Source organism: Arvicanthis niloticus, chromosome 1, assembly GCF_011762505.2.
Source record: "Arvicanthis niloticus isolate mArvNil1 chromosome 1, mArvNil1.pat.X, whole genome shotgun sequence".
NCBI lineage: Eukaryota > Metazoa > Chordata > Mammalia > Rodentia > Muridae > Arvicanthis > Arvicanthis niloticus.
This window is the reverse complement of record NC_047658.1, coordinates 109,502,574-109,521,230: the sequence shown is the minus strand read 5'-3', so window position 1 is coordinate 109,521,230 and position 18,657 is coordinate 109,502,574. Positions and strand designations below refer to the sequence as shown.

Below are 18,657 nucleotides of genomic sequence, written 5' to 3'. Positions count from 1 at the left end.
TGACACTATGGACACCTTAAGGGAGCCATGGACTGTAGACCTCTCCTGGTAGTTACAGTCAGGTATTCCACCAACCCCCAACTCCTCTTCATCCTGAGAAGCCCAGGTTGGCTGGGGGTAGAGGAGGGGTGCAGATTTCTTTACATCCAGTTCAATATAGTGTTTCTTGTACCTCCTTGCAGAAGTGCTCCTCATTCTGGAACCAAGATTTTCTGTGCAAATACGGAACTGGAATCTTACTATTAGGTCTCTAGGGGTTGTGGGTAGTACTTCTATTCCCATGCCCACCCCTTGATTTTTAGACCCATGATTCGTGACTATGGGGGGAAACGGTGCTGGACAGTGAGGCAGAGAACATTCAACCTTCTGGAAAATTCTGCTTCAGCTCTATTAGCCACCCAGTTGGTCCTGTACCTTATCTTCAAGCCAGCTGCTTCAGAGTGATGGAGACACAGATTTGTGAGTCACATGGATATGGCCTTCTGCCATGCTTTATTTGTTGGCAAGTGTATTCCTTTCTCAGAGACAATGTATATCACTGAGGTTGAAGTGTCTGAACACAAACACAGTGGTATAAAGATGGGCTTTGGGGAGGTCACTCGTTGAGGAGGGCAGAGTCCTGACAAATGGGATCCATGTTCTTATACAAGGAGTGAGGGATGTATCCACTCTTCCTTGCTAGGGCACAGCAGGGAGGTACCATCTAGGAGAAACAGATCTTTCCTCAGACAAGTTGATCTTCAAGTTCTCATCCTTTAGAAGCCCAAGAGACAAATTTCTGTTGTTTTGGAGTTACCAGTCTAGGGCTGAGGAGAAAGCTCAGTTGGCAGTGTTTGCTTTAAAGCATGGACTGAAGTCTTGAATTCAATCCCCATAACCCACATTTAAAAAAAAAAAAAAGCCTGGCATGCTGGTGTCTGCATGTAACCCCAGTGCTGAAGAGGCAGAAATGGAGGTGGGGGTGTCCCTGGGGCTCACTGGTCAGCTAGATTCGCTGTAGTAGTTTGAATGAGGAATGTCCTTTATAGGCACTGGTATTTTGAACACTTTGTTCCCAGTTGGTGGTGCTGTTTGGGGAGGTTCAGGAGGTTTAGGATGTACAGCCTTGCTGGAGGCGGCAGATAGGCTTTGAAGGTTTACAGCCTTGCTCCACTTCCAACTCACTCTGTCTTCGCTGTGCTTACAGTTAAAGATCTGATCTCTCCACGGTTAAAGATGTGAGGTCTTCATGTCTTCCACTTGTTGTTATACCCCCCTGCTATGATAGACTCGAATCCCTCTGGAACTGTAAGCCAAAATAAACCCTCTCTTCTGTAAGTTCCTTTTGGTCATGGTATTTATTACAGCAGCAGAAAGTACACTGCAACAGCAGCTGAGCTGCATCTCAGCTTCTTGCTTGCATCTCCCTCCCAAACTTCATTGTCATTCATTTTCTAATCAGGTTTATTCTAAGCTCCTAACCATTTAGCGAAACCATTAGACATAGTCGGAGAACTGGCTTATAATCCATAGCCAAATTCACTGGCCAATGCTCTGCCCACCAAGAGGATCCCCTCACCATTGTTCTGGAGTGTTGTTCAAAAAAAGAGCAACAGTGCAGCTGTCACTTGTGGGGTGTGCCCACACAACTCTGCTGTCTTGCTTAGGATTTCTATTGCAGTAGAACACCAAGACCAAAACAACCTGGGGAGAAAGTGGTTTATTTCATCTTGCATCTGTTTCTATGTCACAGCTCATCACTGAGAGAAATCAGGGCAGGAACTCAAACAGGTCAAGAACCTTGAGGCTGGAACTAAAGCAGAAGCCATGGAGGAGTGCTGCTCACTGGCTTGCTCAGCCTTCTTTCTTATACCATCCAGGAGCATCCACGGAAAGGTGGCACTGCCACCTATGGGGTCAATCCATTTATATCAACTGTCAGTCAAGAAAATGTACCACAGGCATTTTTATGAGCCAGTCTGTTGGGGGTATTTTCTTAATTGATGTTCCCTCTTCTAAAATGAGTCTAGCCTGTGTCAAGTTGACATAAAACTAGTTCATGATGGACAGCTCAGGATGCACAGTAACATGTGAGACATGTTCCTATGAATACCCAGTAGCAGTCAAGATTAGTCAAGTTCCTCTCATTAGGGAAGCAGTGTCTACAAATAAGGGCAGGACCTCACTTCCCAGTCTGGCAGGGCAGTCTGTGGTTATTTTCTTGTAGGGTCAAGCCAAAGCCTCTGTTACTACAATCCAGTGTAAAACTCTCATGGGAGAACATGTAAACATTTTGGGAAGCCTCCCCTGTTTTGTGCCCCAACACAAATCTAGGGGCCATTTGCATAACTTAGTATATGTTCAAGCAACACACCCAAGTAAGGAATATGAATAGACCCATGAGAGACTGTACTTTCTTTTTTTCTTTTACTTGAGGAGCATGGGTCATGTGCAATGACTTATCTTTCCCTGGAAGAGATGTTTTGACATGCCCAGATATCTTATGTTGAAATTCATTTGAATTGACTTCCTGTCCTGACACACCAGTGTCTTACCAAGAAGTCAGTAGTTGCTACTTTTTTTTTAAATTATTGATTCTTTGTGAATTTCACATCATGCATCCAGTCCCACTCATCTCCCTGTTTCTTCATATCCACACTCTGCCTTTGCAACCTCCCTGCAAAAAGAAAAGAAAAGAAAAGAAGACAGAATAAAAAAAAAATCTTGTAGTGTGTCACAGTGTGTCCCACAATATACCCTTTTGTCCACAAATCTTTACTGCAATGAGTCGTTGGTCTAGTTCAAGGCCTCTGGCTTCTGCTATATTGATCAATACTGGATCCTCAAGGGAACATCTCTTGGATATCCTGTTGTTGCCCTGTGTTATGGAGATCCTGTAGCTTAGGATCTGCAGGACCAGCCCTTTCACAGTCAAGCAGATCAAAACCTTCCACGGGCTCATTCTCTGTTTTACATCTTGTTTATTTTAGTGCTTATCAGATGAAACATCTTGCAGGGAAACTTGGTGGTTAGCAGTTACCTACTCTAAGTTCTTAGATTGTGTGTATGGGTTAGCTTGGGAGAGTTTGGATATATTGGGTCCTGAGGAGAGAATAACACTAGCAAGTGTTAGCAAGGGTCTAGTGTTTTTTGTTCATTGGTAACTGGACTTAAGCTTGCTTGGGGCTCATTTGGAAATGAACTACCAGATTTTATTTTTAACAGGTGTTTCCAGAGCGGTCCAACCTGGGCAGGATTAAGCACCTTCCAGCAGGTGGCTAAGTACTGAAAGGTGGCCCAGTCTAAAGAAAAAGCAGTGTTAGCTGCCTGCCTTCCCTGGGTCTGGAGCCAGTGCATCTGTCTGCTGCCACTGTCCTCTTCTGACATCAGACTGAAGTTTCTTCAGCCTTCTCTAACATGAATGGAATGCCAGTGACTCTTCAGGAATTTTCCAAGCTTTCAGCACCAGGTTGACACTTTTTGGACTAAACAGCCTTTCTAGTGTTGTGTAAGTTAATCTAATAACCCTCCTTTATTATATACATTTCTTCTATTAGTTTTGTCTCTAAAGAACCATATTTCATCCAGATTGAGGTACCAGTAGCAGATTATAGAGAGGCAGAACTCTAAGGATGCATTTCTCTAGTGGGTTTGATGGTGTCTGACCTGGCTCTCCAATTCGTCTACATCTGAAATCGCTAAAGACTCTACACTACTCTGGTATTATAGAGAGGGCATTACTGATCCATCTTATGAGTTCAAGAACTATACAGTGAGTTCACACATACACACACATACATACGCATGCACATATAAATAACAAACAAATTAAATAAATAAATGTAACTTAAAATTAAAATAAAAGGAAAGAAAATGTCCCTTCTTTCCAAGAACAGATGTGGGCCGAGAGCTGGGAAAGGCTAGAAGCTCTGATATCACTGAGCTAGACCAGTCATGAGCCTCTGTGGGTCACTTACATAGTACCCACATATTCCACATTTGGAGCATAAAGGGCAGGAGTTTTACTCATGTGTCCTCACATAAGTACAAAAAACCCCAGAACTTTTGCTCTTTGCATGGTGTGTGTACCTTGTTATGTGTTTCCAGTCTTCTGTTAGTGTTAGTCTCTTCTATATGTTAATCCTCATCCTCTTATCCCTTAACATGCTAAGCTAATGGACAGCAGAGACCAAGCAGTGTCCCTAAATGGTCAAATTTGGGTAGTTTAGTGGTGTGTGTCCCCGAAAGTGCAATAGATGGGGGGGGGGGGGGGGCTTACTAAGCACTACTTCATCAGTGTAAACAAATTCCAGAGCAAATGAAATATTTACCTTGAGAGACTGGAGAGCCAGCTCAGTGTTTAAGAGCACCGGCAGCTCTTCCAGAGGGCCTGGGAATTCAATTCAATTCCCCACACCCACCCACATGGCAGTTCACAACAGTCTGTAATAGCTGTGGCCCTACGGGCTCCAGTGTCCTCTTTTGACTTCTGCAGGCACCAGATATACAAGTGGTGCCCAGACATGCATGCAGGCATAACACCCATACACATAAGATGAATAAAAAAGATTTTAAAAGTTTACTTTGAATTGTAGCAACAGAGAATCTCAGTTTCTCAATCAGTTCCCACACAAGTCAGCTTAGAGACACAGAACCCCCTGACAACCGTGTCACACTTCCAAAAAGTTTTATACCAGGTAGTGGTGGTGTATACCTTTAATCCCAACACTCAGAAGCAGAGGCAGGTGGATCTCTGTGAGTTCAAAGCTAGCCTGTTCTACAGAGTGAGTTTCAGGACAGCCACGGCCACACAGAGAAATCCTGTTTCAAAAACCAACCAACCAACCAACCAAACAAACAAACAAAAGTTTTACAGTCAATTAAGCCAATCAGTCTTTCTCCAAAAGAACTCCTGAGGTTTGATTAGGGTAACTGTACATCCAGGAAAAGGAAAAACAAAACAAAACAAAACAAAACACCCTAGAATTGGTGTGGCCTACTAGACACTGGCTCTAAGTGGACTCTGATTCTGGGAGACCCCTTCCACAGCATTTTGGCCTTCCAGAAAAGTAGGGGCTTAGAGAGGTCAGGTGATTAATGGAGTTTCAGCTGATGTATGACTCATAGTGGGTCCATTGAGCCCAGGAACTCGCCTCGGTCCCAGAGTGTATCACTGGAACAGATATACTTAGAGTTTGGCGGAATACCAACATCGGTTGTCAGACGTGTGGAATGAGAGCTACTATGATCTGAAAGGCCAAATGGAAGCCATTAGTTGCCTCCACCAGGGAAAATAGTGAACCAAAGAAGAAAATCCCCTGGAGGGAATTATAGAAATTAGTGCCAACACTAAGGCCTTGCAAGATGCTGGGGATGGAGTGGGGTGGGAAAATGGCTCAGGGGTTAATGGCACTTGGTTGCTCTAGCATAGGACTCAGGTTTGAGTCACAGCACCCACTTGGTGGCTTAAAGGCATCCATAATTTCAGTTCCAGGAGATCTCATGCCCTCTTTTGGCCTCTAAGGGCACTACACACATGTGGTTCATAGACACACTTGTAGGCAAAACACCATACACATTTTTTTTTTTTTTTTAAATGAGAGGTACTGGAGAGATGACTTGGAGGTTAAGAGCACTGACTGCATTTCCAGAGGACCCTAGTTCAATTCCCATCAGCCATAGGGCAGCTCATAACTGTCTGTAGCTCCGGTTCCAGGAGATCTAATGCCCTCTTCACATGGGTACCAGGCACACATGTGGTGCGCAGTCATACATGCAGGCAAAACACTCATCAACAAAGCAATACAATACGTAAATAAATCTGAAAAAATTAGAAAGATGCAGGGGTGTTGGTTACACCCACATGTCCCTTTAACTCTCCCTTTTAGCTTGTGCAGAAGACAGATGGATCATGGAGAATGACAGTTGACTATGGCAAACTTAGTCAAGTAGTGACTTCAGTCACAGATGCAGCTTCCTTATTTGAGCAGATTAACATATCTCCTGGTACCTGATATGCAGCTATTGGTCTGGCAAGTTCTTTTTTCTTGAAACCTATCCATAAGGGTGACCAGAAACAATTTGTTTTCAGCTGGCAGGGTGAGCAGTGTACCTTTACTGCAAGGGTATATTAACTCCCCAGCCCTGTGTCATAGTTAGTGTGCAGGGAACCTGATACACAAGATATCACAGTGGCCCATTATATCAATGACATTATATTGATAAGACTAAGTGACAGGGAAATGACAGGCATTCTAGACTTGTTAGTAAAGCATTTTGGCTTTTGGTGGCAGAAAGCTCCATACTTGGCTGTATTACTCTAGCCCATACACCAAATAAACTCAGAAAGCTGGTAGTTTTGAGTGGGACCCAGCTGCTGTGCAGGCTGCTCTGCTGCTTGGATCATATGATGAAGCCCACTTGATGGTTACTTAAGGTGGCAGTGACAGATAGGGATGCTGTCTGGAGTCATTGGCAGGTCCTCATTAGGTGAATCACAGTGGAGACCCTTAGAATTTGGAGCAGGGCCCTACCATCATCTACAGACAACCATTCTCCCTTTGGCTTGCTATTGGACCTTAGTGGAAACTTAATATTTAGCAATGGGGTGTCAAGGTCTATATTATTTATGACATAGTCTCTCAGCCCTAAATGGGATGTCATTAATCCCCACTACCCACGGCTAGGGTTGTATGCAGAAGAGGTGACTGAAAGATTTTAAGATCCAGAGGTGATAGAAACAGGGTTTTCCAGACAGAAGATGAAGTCACATAGGAACTCATAGACAATGTGACAGTGCACACAAGATCTACACAGGTTCAAATTAGACATCATCCCAGCACTGAGAAGGGAAAGTGGACCGAAGTGTCATACCTAACCAAGAAGCTATTAACAAATGATAGGGCTGAGAAAGGGAAAATTAGTTTTCTCCAATGAAGTGTCACTAGATATACCAACCACATTCCAGGGGAGGCCCCATGCCCAGTGATTGGCCAACAGAAATCAGACTCTATAATTGTTTTGTTGTGGTGGTTTTTGTTGTTGTTTATTTGTTTGGTTGGTTGTTGTTGTGTCACTGGCAAGCTGGATGTTAATGAGCTGAATGTTACCCTGAAGAAGCAGCTGTAGTACTGAAAACCAAGAGACAGTGTTGAAGGAAGGGAACAAAAGGTCTGAGCAGAGATTGCGTGGACAGTGGGAGCTCTGAGCGATGCCCAGCCAAGGGCTTCTTTGAAAAGATGAAAAGTCTAGCAAAGAGATCACAAAACCCCAAAACAGTGCTGGGAAAGGACAAGGGGACAGAGCAAAACCAGGTTGAATAGAACTAGAGGTTTCTCAGGAATGACTCTAAATACACAGCTACCCACAGCTAGCAAATGCAGTCTCCACATTTGTCCCAAAGAAATGAAACTCTGTATCCACTCAGATTCACATTCACTCTCCTTTCACACACTCGCTGCACCCTCTCTGCCAGCCAGAGGCTTACCCTATAGTCCAGATTTCCCTTGGACCTAGTACATAGTCATGTTGGCCTTCAACTTGTAGGAACACTTCTGCCTCAGCCTCATGGGTGCTAGGATTATAAGTGTGAGCCCATATCTATGTTTTGATTAAAAAGTTTGCTGACAATGCCATACATGGCTGCCGTATCTACTTCATTTTTCTGTCTCCAGCTCCAGCTCCTCCTGCACTGCCCCTCAAATTCATGAACTCTTCTTTAATGATTTTTGTTTTATATGTATGTGCATAAGTATACATGTATTTTTTAAGTAAAATAATGTTTCTCTGTTACCTTTAAAAAACATTTTCTTTTTTTCTCATAATAACCCTGTGTGTAATAGATGAAAATGTGCCTTAAAAGATTAATGGTTGGTTAGGTATATTGGGTACACTTGCTATCCCAGAACTTTGTGGGTAGTGGCAGGAGGATCAGTTCAAAGTCATCCTCAGCTACAGAGGGAGTTCAAGGCCAGCTTGGGCTACAGGGGACTGTGTGTCAGTCCTTCCCAAAGAGAGATGGAGAATGTAGAGATGAGGAGAAGGTCAGTGGTTGTGTATGGGAGGAGGGGACTGTGGTTTTTATTTGAGAAGCAACAGGGATACACACACATGTGCATGCGACCACACACATACATGCACACACACACAGCAATACACATACATGCATACACACACACATATACACATCCACGGATATATACACAGCACATATACATACACATATGCACATATATGCACACACACAGCACATGCATATATACACATATGCACATACATGCACACACATGCACACACACAGCACATATACATGCACACATACACATTCATGCATACACACACAGCATACACACATAGACACATCCATTCATACACATAGCATACACACACATATACATACATACATGCACACACAGCACACACACATACACACATACGTGCACACACAGCACACACACATATACACATCCATGTACACACAGAACACATATATACACATATATATGCATGCACACATATATACCCATGAGTGCAGCTGGATCTGCTGAAATCTAAATCATCTGTATGCATTGAACAAGTGCTGATTCTGCTTGTTATCATGGTAGTTACGCAAGATGTCTGCCTTGGAGGAGGCCGGAAGGAATAATGCACCAAGACTTCCTGTATACTTCTTGGGAATCTATGTCTCAAAATATAGTGTTCAAGCCAGATTTCAGGCCATGAAAGTTGAAAATCTCATCCAAATTAAAATATTGCTAGAAAAAATGTAAACAGACAAAGTTGACTCAAAATAGATAAAACGGGGCTGGAGAGAGATGATTCAGTGGTTAAGAGCACTTGCAGCTCTTACAGAAGACCTGATGGGGCATCTCACAACCACTCGTAACTCTAGCTCTGAGGGATCTAATGCCTAGGGCCACCTTTGGAGGGGGCAGGCTGTGAGATTTATAGGATGCTGCTTCCTATGTTGTCCCTGTGTCCTGATCCATGAAGATAGAGCAAGTCGCTGCTACTTGCCCACTGCAATGGAGCCAGTGTGACCACCTCCCCTGACACCACTCATCCTCCATCTTGACAGACTCTGCCATCTTAATCCATGAGCCAGAAAAAAAAAAAAAAACCCTTCTTTTCTTCCTGCTTTTTCTCAAGCATATGGTCATTGCACTAAGAGAAATACCTAACAGAGATGAAAAGGATAAACATTCACACAGGAAAGGGAAATGTGTAGCTGACCCCTGGTGACCTCAGCAGATAAGTGGTGCCTGGGCGTGAGCTGTGGGGTGCATGGAGCCTCATCAGGAGGACCCCATACTCTCACTCTGTGACAAGAAACAGAAGGAAGGGAGTACTGAGGAAAGTACTCAGGACCCAGCTGCTGAGTCAGCCTCCTGCAGCAAGGCAGTGTTGAGGGGACAGGTTTTGAGGGTGGGTGAGAGAAGAAACTGGGGTAGACGTTAGACAGAGGAGGCGTGCTCACATGCAGCTTGGTTGGGTCTGGGCTTGAGGAAACCAGCAGCAAGAGCCATCTGGGGACATGGGAAAACTGAATTTGGGTTATGTTTTCAATGTGACTAGAGAGTTATTATGAACATAGCAGATGTGACAGTGATGGATTGCAGCGCCATGGGAGTACGCCCTCCATATTTGGAGGTGACTGCTGAACTTGCTAAACTAACATATGTGTGGAACAATATGTTTACAATTTACTTTAATTCTAAATGCTTAGTTGCTGTTACATTTAGGAACACAGATATACACACACAGAGAAAGAGGGAAACAAAGAGACAGAGAGATAGAGACAGAAAGACAAAGACAAACAGGCAGAGAGATATAGACAAATACAGACACACGCAGACACACACACACACACACACACACTCACGCACATACATGCATACACATGTACACAGAGAAACACACCTATGCTTTCTTAAAGGGCTTGGCACCTATCACAGTGAGCTGGCAAATACAACCTCTGCGTATTATGCCAGTAGACTGGAAACTCAAGTGGGGTTTTCATGCCTCAGTCTGACACCGAATTGCTTCACTGGGAAGTGAAAATCCATGCTCTTTAGGTTCCCACATAGTGGACAAGACTCTATGGGGATCACCTGAAGTCCCAGTTTGATTTCTATTGGTGTGACGAACACTATAACCAAAACCACTGTAACCTAGGATAAAAAGGATTTATTTCACCTTACAGCTTCTAAGTCCATCACTGAGGGAAGCCAGGCAAGAGACTCAAGGCAGGAACTGAAGAAGAGGCCATAGAGGAACAGTGTTTACTGGCTTGCTCCTCATGGCTTGGACAGCCTGCTTTCTTATACAACCCAGGGCCACCTGCCCAGGAATAGTGCCACTCACAGTGGCCTGGCCCCTCTTAAATCAATCATTAACAAGAAAATGCCCCACAGAAATTTCCCACAGGCCCATCTGATGGCAGTTCCTTCTTTCCATGTGACTCTAGTTTGTGTTGATGAAAACTAACCAGCACACTTGCTTAGTTATTCCTCACATGGAAACCATGCTCACGGCAGCAGGGTTTCAAACCCACACCCGGGCAACATGTCCTGGGCCACTAGTTACTTTTCTCTGTATGTTGTGGCCAATAACTGACAAACATCAACTTAAAGGAAGAAGGGTTTGTTGTGGATCATAATTCAGGGAATGTAGCATGAGCCTTGACAGAGGGCTCCTTGGTCCATGGTGCTGGCTAGACAGTAGAGAGATGGGAACCCCCAACCCAGCTGGCTTTCTCCCTTTTACTTTTTCTTTTGTTTGGAAGCCCAGCCTATGGGATGGTGTGACCACATTCAGGGTGTATCTTCTCTTATTAGTAACATCAAAAACACCAAAAGTATGTCATTAATGCTCCCAAGTGCTTTATTTTTAGTTTTTATTTATTTGTTTGTGTATGCCTTGAAGAGAGTGGAAGGAGCTGCCCATGGTGGCACACACCTTTAATCCCAGCAATTAGGAGGCAGAGGTAAAGGGACCTTTGTGAGTTCCAGGATGGCTAGGGCTATGTGATAACACACACACACACACACCAGGAGATTATACTTACCCTGTTTATGGGAAGCACGTCATCTCTATGGTGATACACTAGCATCCCCCATGAACCAGCAAGACAAGACACATTATCCTATCCATCAGTTGACAAGAAGCACAGCAGGTGGTTTGTGAAATGAAAACAGAGCTGGCCAGACTTGTGCAAACTTAGTTGACCAGCAGAGAAATGGGAAATCAAACCCAGGAAGCAATACCAATTTACACCAATGACTGACATACACACGTTCTAAATGTGTAAGCAAGAACACTTAACCAGGGCACCCACATGTGGCCAGTGAGTTTTCAATCTGCAACCAACCCTTGGGAAACAAATTGGCAACCTCTTTTGGGATGCAAGCTGACATCAGCCAATGACTCAACCTCCTGTTCTCCTCTCCCACCCTGAAGGAGGTTGCTTTCTTGGATTTATGAGATGCCTTGGAGGTCTTTCCAGTTGTCTTGATGTAAAGCCACTGGCTCCCTTTTATCTGTGTTGACATCCTTAGCAGATGATTTCTGTGTTGTAACCTATATGCCTTTATTTCTTGCTTTTCTCTGGCTAAGCTATTTTTTCCAGATCATTGTGTCCTGGGCTCCTTTGCTACTGAGCCTGTTAATCTGATAGAAAGCACTTATTGAATCCTTTTTTGATTCATTTCTGTTGCAGTGACTAATGCTTTAATAAACAAAACAACTTAGGGAAAAGAAAGGCTTATTTGGCTAACAATTCCAAGTCACAGTCTATCATTTCAGGGAAGTCAATGCAGGAACTTAAGCAGGTAGTTACATCACATCCATAGTCAAGAGCACAAGGAAATAAATTCATGCAGCCCTCCTTGGTTGGTAGCCCTCAACTAGCTTTCTCTCTCCTCTTATTGTTCAGGACCACCTGCCTAGGGAATGGTGCTGCCTGCAGTGGTCTGGGTTTTCCCACATCAATAGACAACCAAGACAATGCCTCACAAACATGTCTACTGGCCTACCTGAACTAGATAATTCCTCATTAAAGCCTTTCCCAAGTGCTTCTGAGTTGCTTCAAGTTGACAATTAAAGCTAGTCAGCTACGGTTGCAGAGATGGCTCAGTAGCTAAGAGCACATACTGCTCTTTGAGAGAACCAGAGTTCGATTCCTAGCACCTACATTATGTGGCTTACACCCACCTGCAACTCCACTTTCAGAAGCGGAGTCCAACATGTAATGGCATACACACAGTGCCTTAGTTAGGGTTTTACTGCTGTGAACAGACACCATGACCAAGGCAAGTCTTATAAAGAACAACATTTAATTGGGTTTGGCTTACAGGTTCAGAGGTTCAGTCCATTATCACCAAGGCAAGAGCATGGCAGCATCCAAGCAGGCGTGGTACAGGAAGAGCTAAGAGTTCTACATCTTCATCTGGAGGCTACTAACAGAATACTGACTTCCAGGAAGCTAGGATGAAGTCTCAAGCCCACACCCATAGTGTCACACCTACTCCAACAAGGCCACACCACCTAATAGTGTCACTTCCTGGGACAAGCATATATAAACCATCATACACAGACACACATCCACACACAGACAGAAATAGACAGACAGACAGACACCCCCCCACTGGTGTTCAAATGCCTGAGTCTGTGGGATGCATCTCTTATGCAAACCACCAAACCAATAGTCCAAACACTTATGCCACATCCTGAATGCTGTGCCATGTTGAGATTCTTCCATCAAGCAAACAAGTTCGCTATTCTTACTTCACCCTCCATAGAACCTCAGCTCATAGACAAGAGCCAAGTTCTTTGCTGCAAGTTAAAGATGCTGGCCTCAGTTTCCAGTGCAATCCTCATTTCTAACAGAGATCTCATTAGGCTGGCCTTAACTGACAAAGTTTCTTTTGTCTGCATCCTAATTACAACCATGTAGGCAGTCCTTAACATGTCCTTGCTCTTCCCTGGTCTCCTGTCTTCTGTGCTCTTACCAGAATTACCCACATTGCCCCACTCAAAACAGTTTACTCTCTTTTCCTTAAAAAAAAATTTCTAATTGTGTGTATATGTGGGTGTCAGTCTGTGCATGTAAGACCAGAGAGGGAGTTGGATCCCTAGAGCTGAACAAAGGTGTACACCACCACCCAGCCTGAAAATAGATTTTTCTCACGTACTTTATTATGATTAGTTTCCTTTCTTCCTCCCAGTTCTCTTTCCCCACCCCCATCTACAGCCACCCTCTCTCTGTTTCTCATTAGAAAACAAACAGGCGTCTAGGGGATGATAATAAAACTGTAACAAAGTAAAATATAATAAGATAAAACAAAAACTATGACATTGGAGTTGGACAGGACAAACCAGCAAAAGGAAAAGAACCCAAGAGAAGGCACAAGAATCAGAGACCCACTCATTTGCTCACTCAGGAATCCCACAAACCCACTAAATTGGAAGCCATTTATGCAGAGGACTTGGTGCAGACCTGAACAGGTTTCGTACTTGCTGCCCCAGTCTCTGTGAGTTCATATGTTCTATGATCATGTTGGTTTATTGGGCCTTGTTTTCTTGGTGTACTTGACCTCTATCCCCTCTGGCTCTTACACTCTTCTCACCTCCTCTTCTGTGGTGCTCCCTGAGACCTGACGGGAGGGACTTGATAGAGACATTCCATTTAGGGCCGAGTATTTCAATGTTGTTCACTTACTATATAATGTCTGTCTTTTCGATTGTTCTGCTGCAGGCAGAAGCTTCTCTGATGATTGCTGAGCAAGACATTGGCCCCTGAGTATAGCAGAGTGTCACTGGGAAACATTTTATTTCTACATTTTTCTGTTGTTTGTTTTGTTTTAAAAAAAAAAAACAGTAGTATTTGGTTTTACCCTAGACCCCTGAGCTATCTAATATTTGGTTCTTGGTCACCCAAGCAATGTTGTGAATGAGTTCTATCACCTGGAAAGGAAGGGCCTGAAGTTAAATCAGACATTGTTGGTTACTCCCACAAGCTCTGTGCCACCGTTGCCCTAGCATATCTTACAGTCAGGACACCATTGCACATCAAAGGGTTTGTAGCTGGATTGGTGTTTGTTTCTCTTTTGGTAGCGTGCAGAATACCTCCTGTACTAAAAATGCTAGGGTGTGAGGATGAAGGCTCTTGGAGACACAAACTTGACTTCTCCATGTTCAATGAGTTCTGTAGGTGTTGTCTTCAGTTGTCTTAAGGCTTTGCTGTCCCAGGTTTGTGGAGAGCAACCTATTGTCTTGGCAATGGCTTGGGTTGTTTGGGGGCTCCCTTGGACCCCTTTGGCCAACAACCCAATTAGATGTAACCCAATCCTGTTATTGGAAGCTTCATTTGGTAACAAGAGATGACCAATTGGGACTCTGTTTCCCCTATTATTTGATGATTTCATTTAGATTGCCTTTGTATATGTATATATTTTAGAGCTTCTACTGTATTAGGTTTCTACATACCCCTCAAATGGCTCTTAATTTAGCTGTCTTCTCATATTTCCTCCCTCATTCTCTTCTCTCCTCCCCCTCCCCCTTTGATCCTCTTGTTTCAGTCCCTCCCTCATCCATTCATAACTATCGTTTCTGTTTCCCTTTTCAAATGAGAACTATTTGTTAGTACCAGTTTTCTCTATTAGTTGGCATAATATTACAATGATGAAATACCTATGCTTTTGAGGAAATTTATTTTGTTAATGATTCTGAAAGGGAAAGGTTAAGGGACTTTCCTCTGGTGATGGCCTCCTTGTTTCAGAGTCCTGGGGCACCAAAGGACATTCCCACGACAAGAGACAGGATGAGTGTAAATCAGTTAGGAAACTTAAGGGGCTTTACCTTCAGACCCTATTATCACATCACCTTGGCCTTTGGGTATGATTGTTAAGGATTTATGTGGGAAGACCTAGCCCACTGTGGTCAGTACCATTCCCTAGGCAGGTGGTCTAGAACAGTAACAGGAAGGACAAGGTTAGCTGAGAGCAACCAAGCAAGTAGACCTACATGCATTTATTTCTCCCTGTTCCCAGAGGCCCTGTTTCTGAACACCACAGTCAGATTAGGTTTGTATCCTTTTAATCCTCACAGCAGAGATCAAACTTGCACAGAACATTAAACTTCAATTCAACTGCATCCAAACCATATAATTGCTAAGGGGTTAACCTTAAAGCCAAAGGCAGAAGAGCATGGGGAGGCTGCCCTGGGATTCACTGAAGTTGCCATTCAGACAGCTGGTAATCAGGGGCCCTCTGTGGAACGTAGCTTCTTGGATATCATCTAAGACCACACTGGGAGATTGCATTGCAAAATTGCATGGTGCCCTGTAGCATATAATATATGTAGCCAATGTGTGGTGCTGCTTTCCCCTAAACCAGAATCTCCCAGTTGGAAGCCTGAGGGGTAACTGTGGGGGCACAACTTCTTACAATGAGAGCTAATGAGCCACCATAGGAGTTCTGCTTCATGACTTCAAAGGCATTTCCCTGTGTTGGAGCTCCTAGTAGCCAACAAGGGAATATTCTGGCCAGAGAACAGAATATACAGCAGAGCTGGAAGCCTGGTAGCATCTGGCTGCTTTAGGCTCCTCCATGCTGGGTTAAGAGACCCACAAGGGTGCTGGCTGAGTAGTGCTAAAATGAAGAAATAAGGGTGCCACTGCTCGTTCTAGGCAGGTTCAGGTAGTCTGGGCTCTGTTGGCCCTCCACAGCAGTAATAAAAGAAATATCAACAAGAGTCAAGAAGAGATTCTTTCAGGAATGAAGAACTGGGAAAACAGGACAAACCACAGATGGTTAAAGCCACACAGACTGTGACTTGGAGATGAGGTGCAAGGATGTGCATTCTCTTACAGCATCCAATGGGCATTTTCTTGTGCTGTATTGTGTACATTTTATAACCTCTGTCTCTTTTCTTCTTCTTCTTTCTCTCCTGTCCCACCACCATTGTGTATGAGATCCTATATTCCTTTCTCCTTCCCTTCTTCGCCCACCCTTTTTGTGGTTTTGCTTTGTTTTGTTGTTGTTTCTTTGTTCGTTCATTTGTTTTTGAAGCAGAGTCTTTTTGTTTAGTGCAGGCTGGCCTTGAACTCACAATCCTCTTGCCCTGAGTGTTTGTTAGGGTTTTTTTTTTTTTTTTTTTTTTTTGTTTATTTTGTTGCTGCTGTTGGTTTGTTTTGTTTTTTTTTTTTTTTTTCACTTTACACAAACCTAGACATATCTGGGAAGAGGGAATTTCAAACGAGGAGTTGTGTACATCAGATTATCCTGTAGGCAAGTCTGTGGGGCATTTTCTTGATTAGTGATGACTTGGGGAGGGCTCAGCCTCCTGTGGATGGTGCTGCCTCTGGGTTGTATAGAAAGCAGGCTGAGCAAGCCACAAGGCACCGACTAGTAAGCTGTGCTCCTATGTGGTTTCTGTTTGAGTTCCTGTCTCCAAGTTCCCATTCTGCATGAATTCCTGCGTTGGATTTCTTTAATGATGGACTGTTACTTGGAAGTATAAGCCAAATAAATTCTATTCTCCCTGAATTGGTTTCAGTCAGTGTCTAATCACCAGCATATTTGTGCTTTCTTTAATGTAGATTTCATAGGGCAAAGTACAGTGAGATTATAGGAAGTATTAGAACCAAAGAAGTACTTGCCAGCAGAGACCCTGAGCTTCTTAATGGGGAACTGAATACTTGTAACATTGGAGAATCTCTCTAGGGAAAAACCCTGTGTGTTTGCAGACGTGGAGCACCTTATTCAGAGAGAGTCCTCTTATTTGGGGAAGTGAATGCATGAGAAGGAGGAGGCGTGTACACCAGAAACACAAGGTAGGTTTAACAGGCCTTTCCCATATTTTGGTGACAAATTGCAGGTTGGACCTGATTTGGGGGACCCTCTCTTGCTAGATCTGGGTATGAAGTAGTTTCCTCCCTCAGGGGAAGTTCTCTTACAGGTAGCATTTGGGGCCTTAGCTTTGACTAGGTCAATGTATCTTCTTGGGACTTAGCAGCTTGTACAAATTGTGTGAATATTTGAAAGTATTCAAGAACAGGTGACAGTTCTTCATAGGGGTGGCTGAACTGTCATGTGACAGTGGCTACGGGAGGTAGGAGTTTTAGATTCTATCTCCCGCCATGCTCTGTGACAATCCCTCAGTATGTGATCACGAGGCTACTGTAAACATTCTAAGATTTCTCTCTTACACTGCAACATGGATGAACCACGTAGATCTTATGCTGAGAAAGCCACTTCCAGGAGATCCTTGAACTCACCAAATCTACAGAAACAGAAAGCAGGACAGAAGCTGGGAGCTGTGGAGGAAGCAGAGAGTCAGTGCTGAATGGGGACAGAGTTTCAGTCTGGGAAGATGGAAAGTTCTGGAGGCGGATGGTGGGGGTGGATGTTAATTCTGCTGAGCTGTGCACTTGAATGTGGTCAAATGGTCAGTGTCAGGCACAGTGCATTTTACCAGCATTAGAAGAAAGAATTCTTGTGCAGACAAGGAGATCATCATGTGGCCCTTAAAGAGCTTCGCCAGCTGGTGGAAGTCAGAGAATGAGTAGCATACAGGAAGGCTCGGCCAGCCCTTTGGGGATGGAGCAGAGTGAACCAGATTCACAGAGCAGAAAGCTGTCCTGGCTGGCAGCCACCAAGGAGAGAGGGTCCACAAGCCCACAGCTGCAATAAATTAGATTCTTCCAGCAACCAGAGTGAGCCCAGATGGGAGATCTTCTAAAGCCTCCAAGTAAGGCCCAGCTAACCTGTCTTCTTGCCTTGGCCTCATGGGAGGCTGAGTGGAGAACCTGCCCTCCATCTGGGCTCTGAACCACAAGTATAACCTAGTGAATGGTTGCTACTTTAAGTTGCTGTTATGAGGACACACACACATACACACACACATACATACATACTACACACACACATATATACTACATATACGCACCACATACACACAGCCCCACACATACATATACAACATACCACATACACCACATACCTACTTACACATAATGCACACACACACCACACACTACACATATACACACACACTACACACACATATACACACTACATGTATACACCACACACATATATACATATACCACATATACAGACATACCACACATACATACACATGTACACACATACCACACACACACCACATGCATTCACACACACACCACACACCACATACATACACCATACATACCACACATAGACACATCACACAAACACACACATCATACACACCACATACACACACACACTCCCACATACACATACAAACACCACACACACACACACACACACACACACACACACACACACACAACACACACACACTCATTGCTATAAGCATGCATGATCCCTAGGGAAGTGTTCAGGGTCTGGGTTTCTGGGATGTAATTAGATTGTGAGAACTGTGACCTAATTCATGGATTAATCCATGGAGGGGTCATAACTTGATGATATTTTAGAAGGAGAGGCCAACTTTGAAGAAGGAGTCCTGGGCTGTACCCTTGAGAGGAGATGCCCTTCTCCCCTGGCCCTTGTAGGAAGTGGGGTCTGGACGGCAGAAGTAGATCAGTAGGGTGGGCTTTGAAGGTTAACCTGCCCCTGGTTTCATTCTGCCTGTTCTCTGCTATTGCATTACTTTTCTCTGGGAAATATGAGC

At 44.0% G+C, this 18,657-nt stretch overlaps 1 long non-coding RNA gene across 4 annotated transcripts in view; it reads left to right on the top strand.

Annotated features, from left to right (window-relative positions):
* LOC143434647 (uncharacterized) overlaps window positions 1-18,657 on the top strand; it is a 69,876-nt gene that overhangs the window by 11,446 nt on the left and 39,773 nt on the right. For 3 of the 4 annotated variants that reach the window (XR_013104287.1, XR_013104286.1, XR_013104285.1), the window contains 2 exons: window positions 3,205-3,487; window positions 16,724-16,810. This is a non-coding gene — a long non-coding RNA (uncharacterized LOC143434647). The remainder of the gene's footprint in view (window positions 1-3,204; window positions 3,488-16,723; window positions 16,811-18,657) is intronic. The other variant, XR_013104288.1, reaches the window with a different exon arrangement.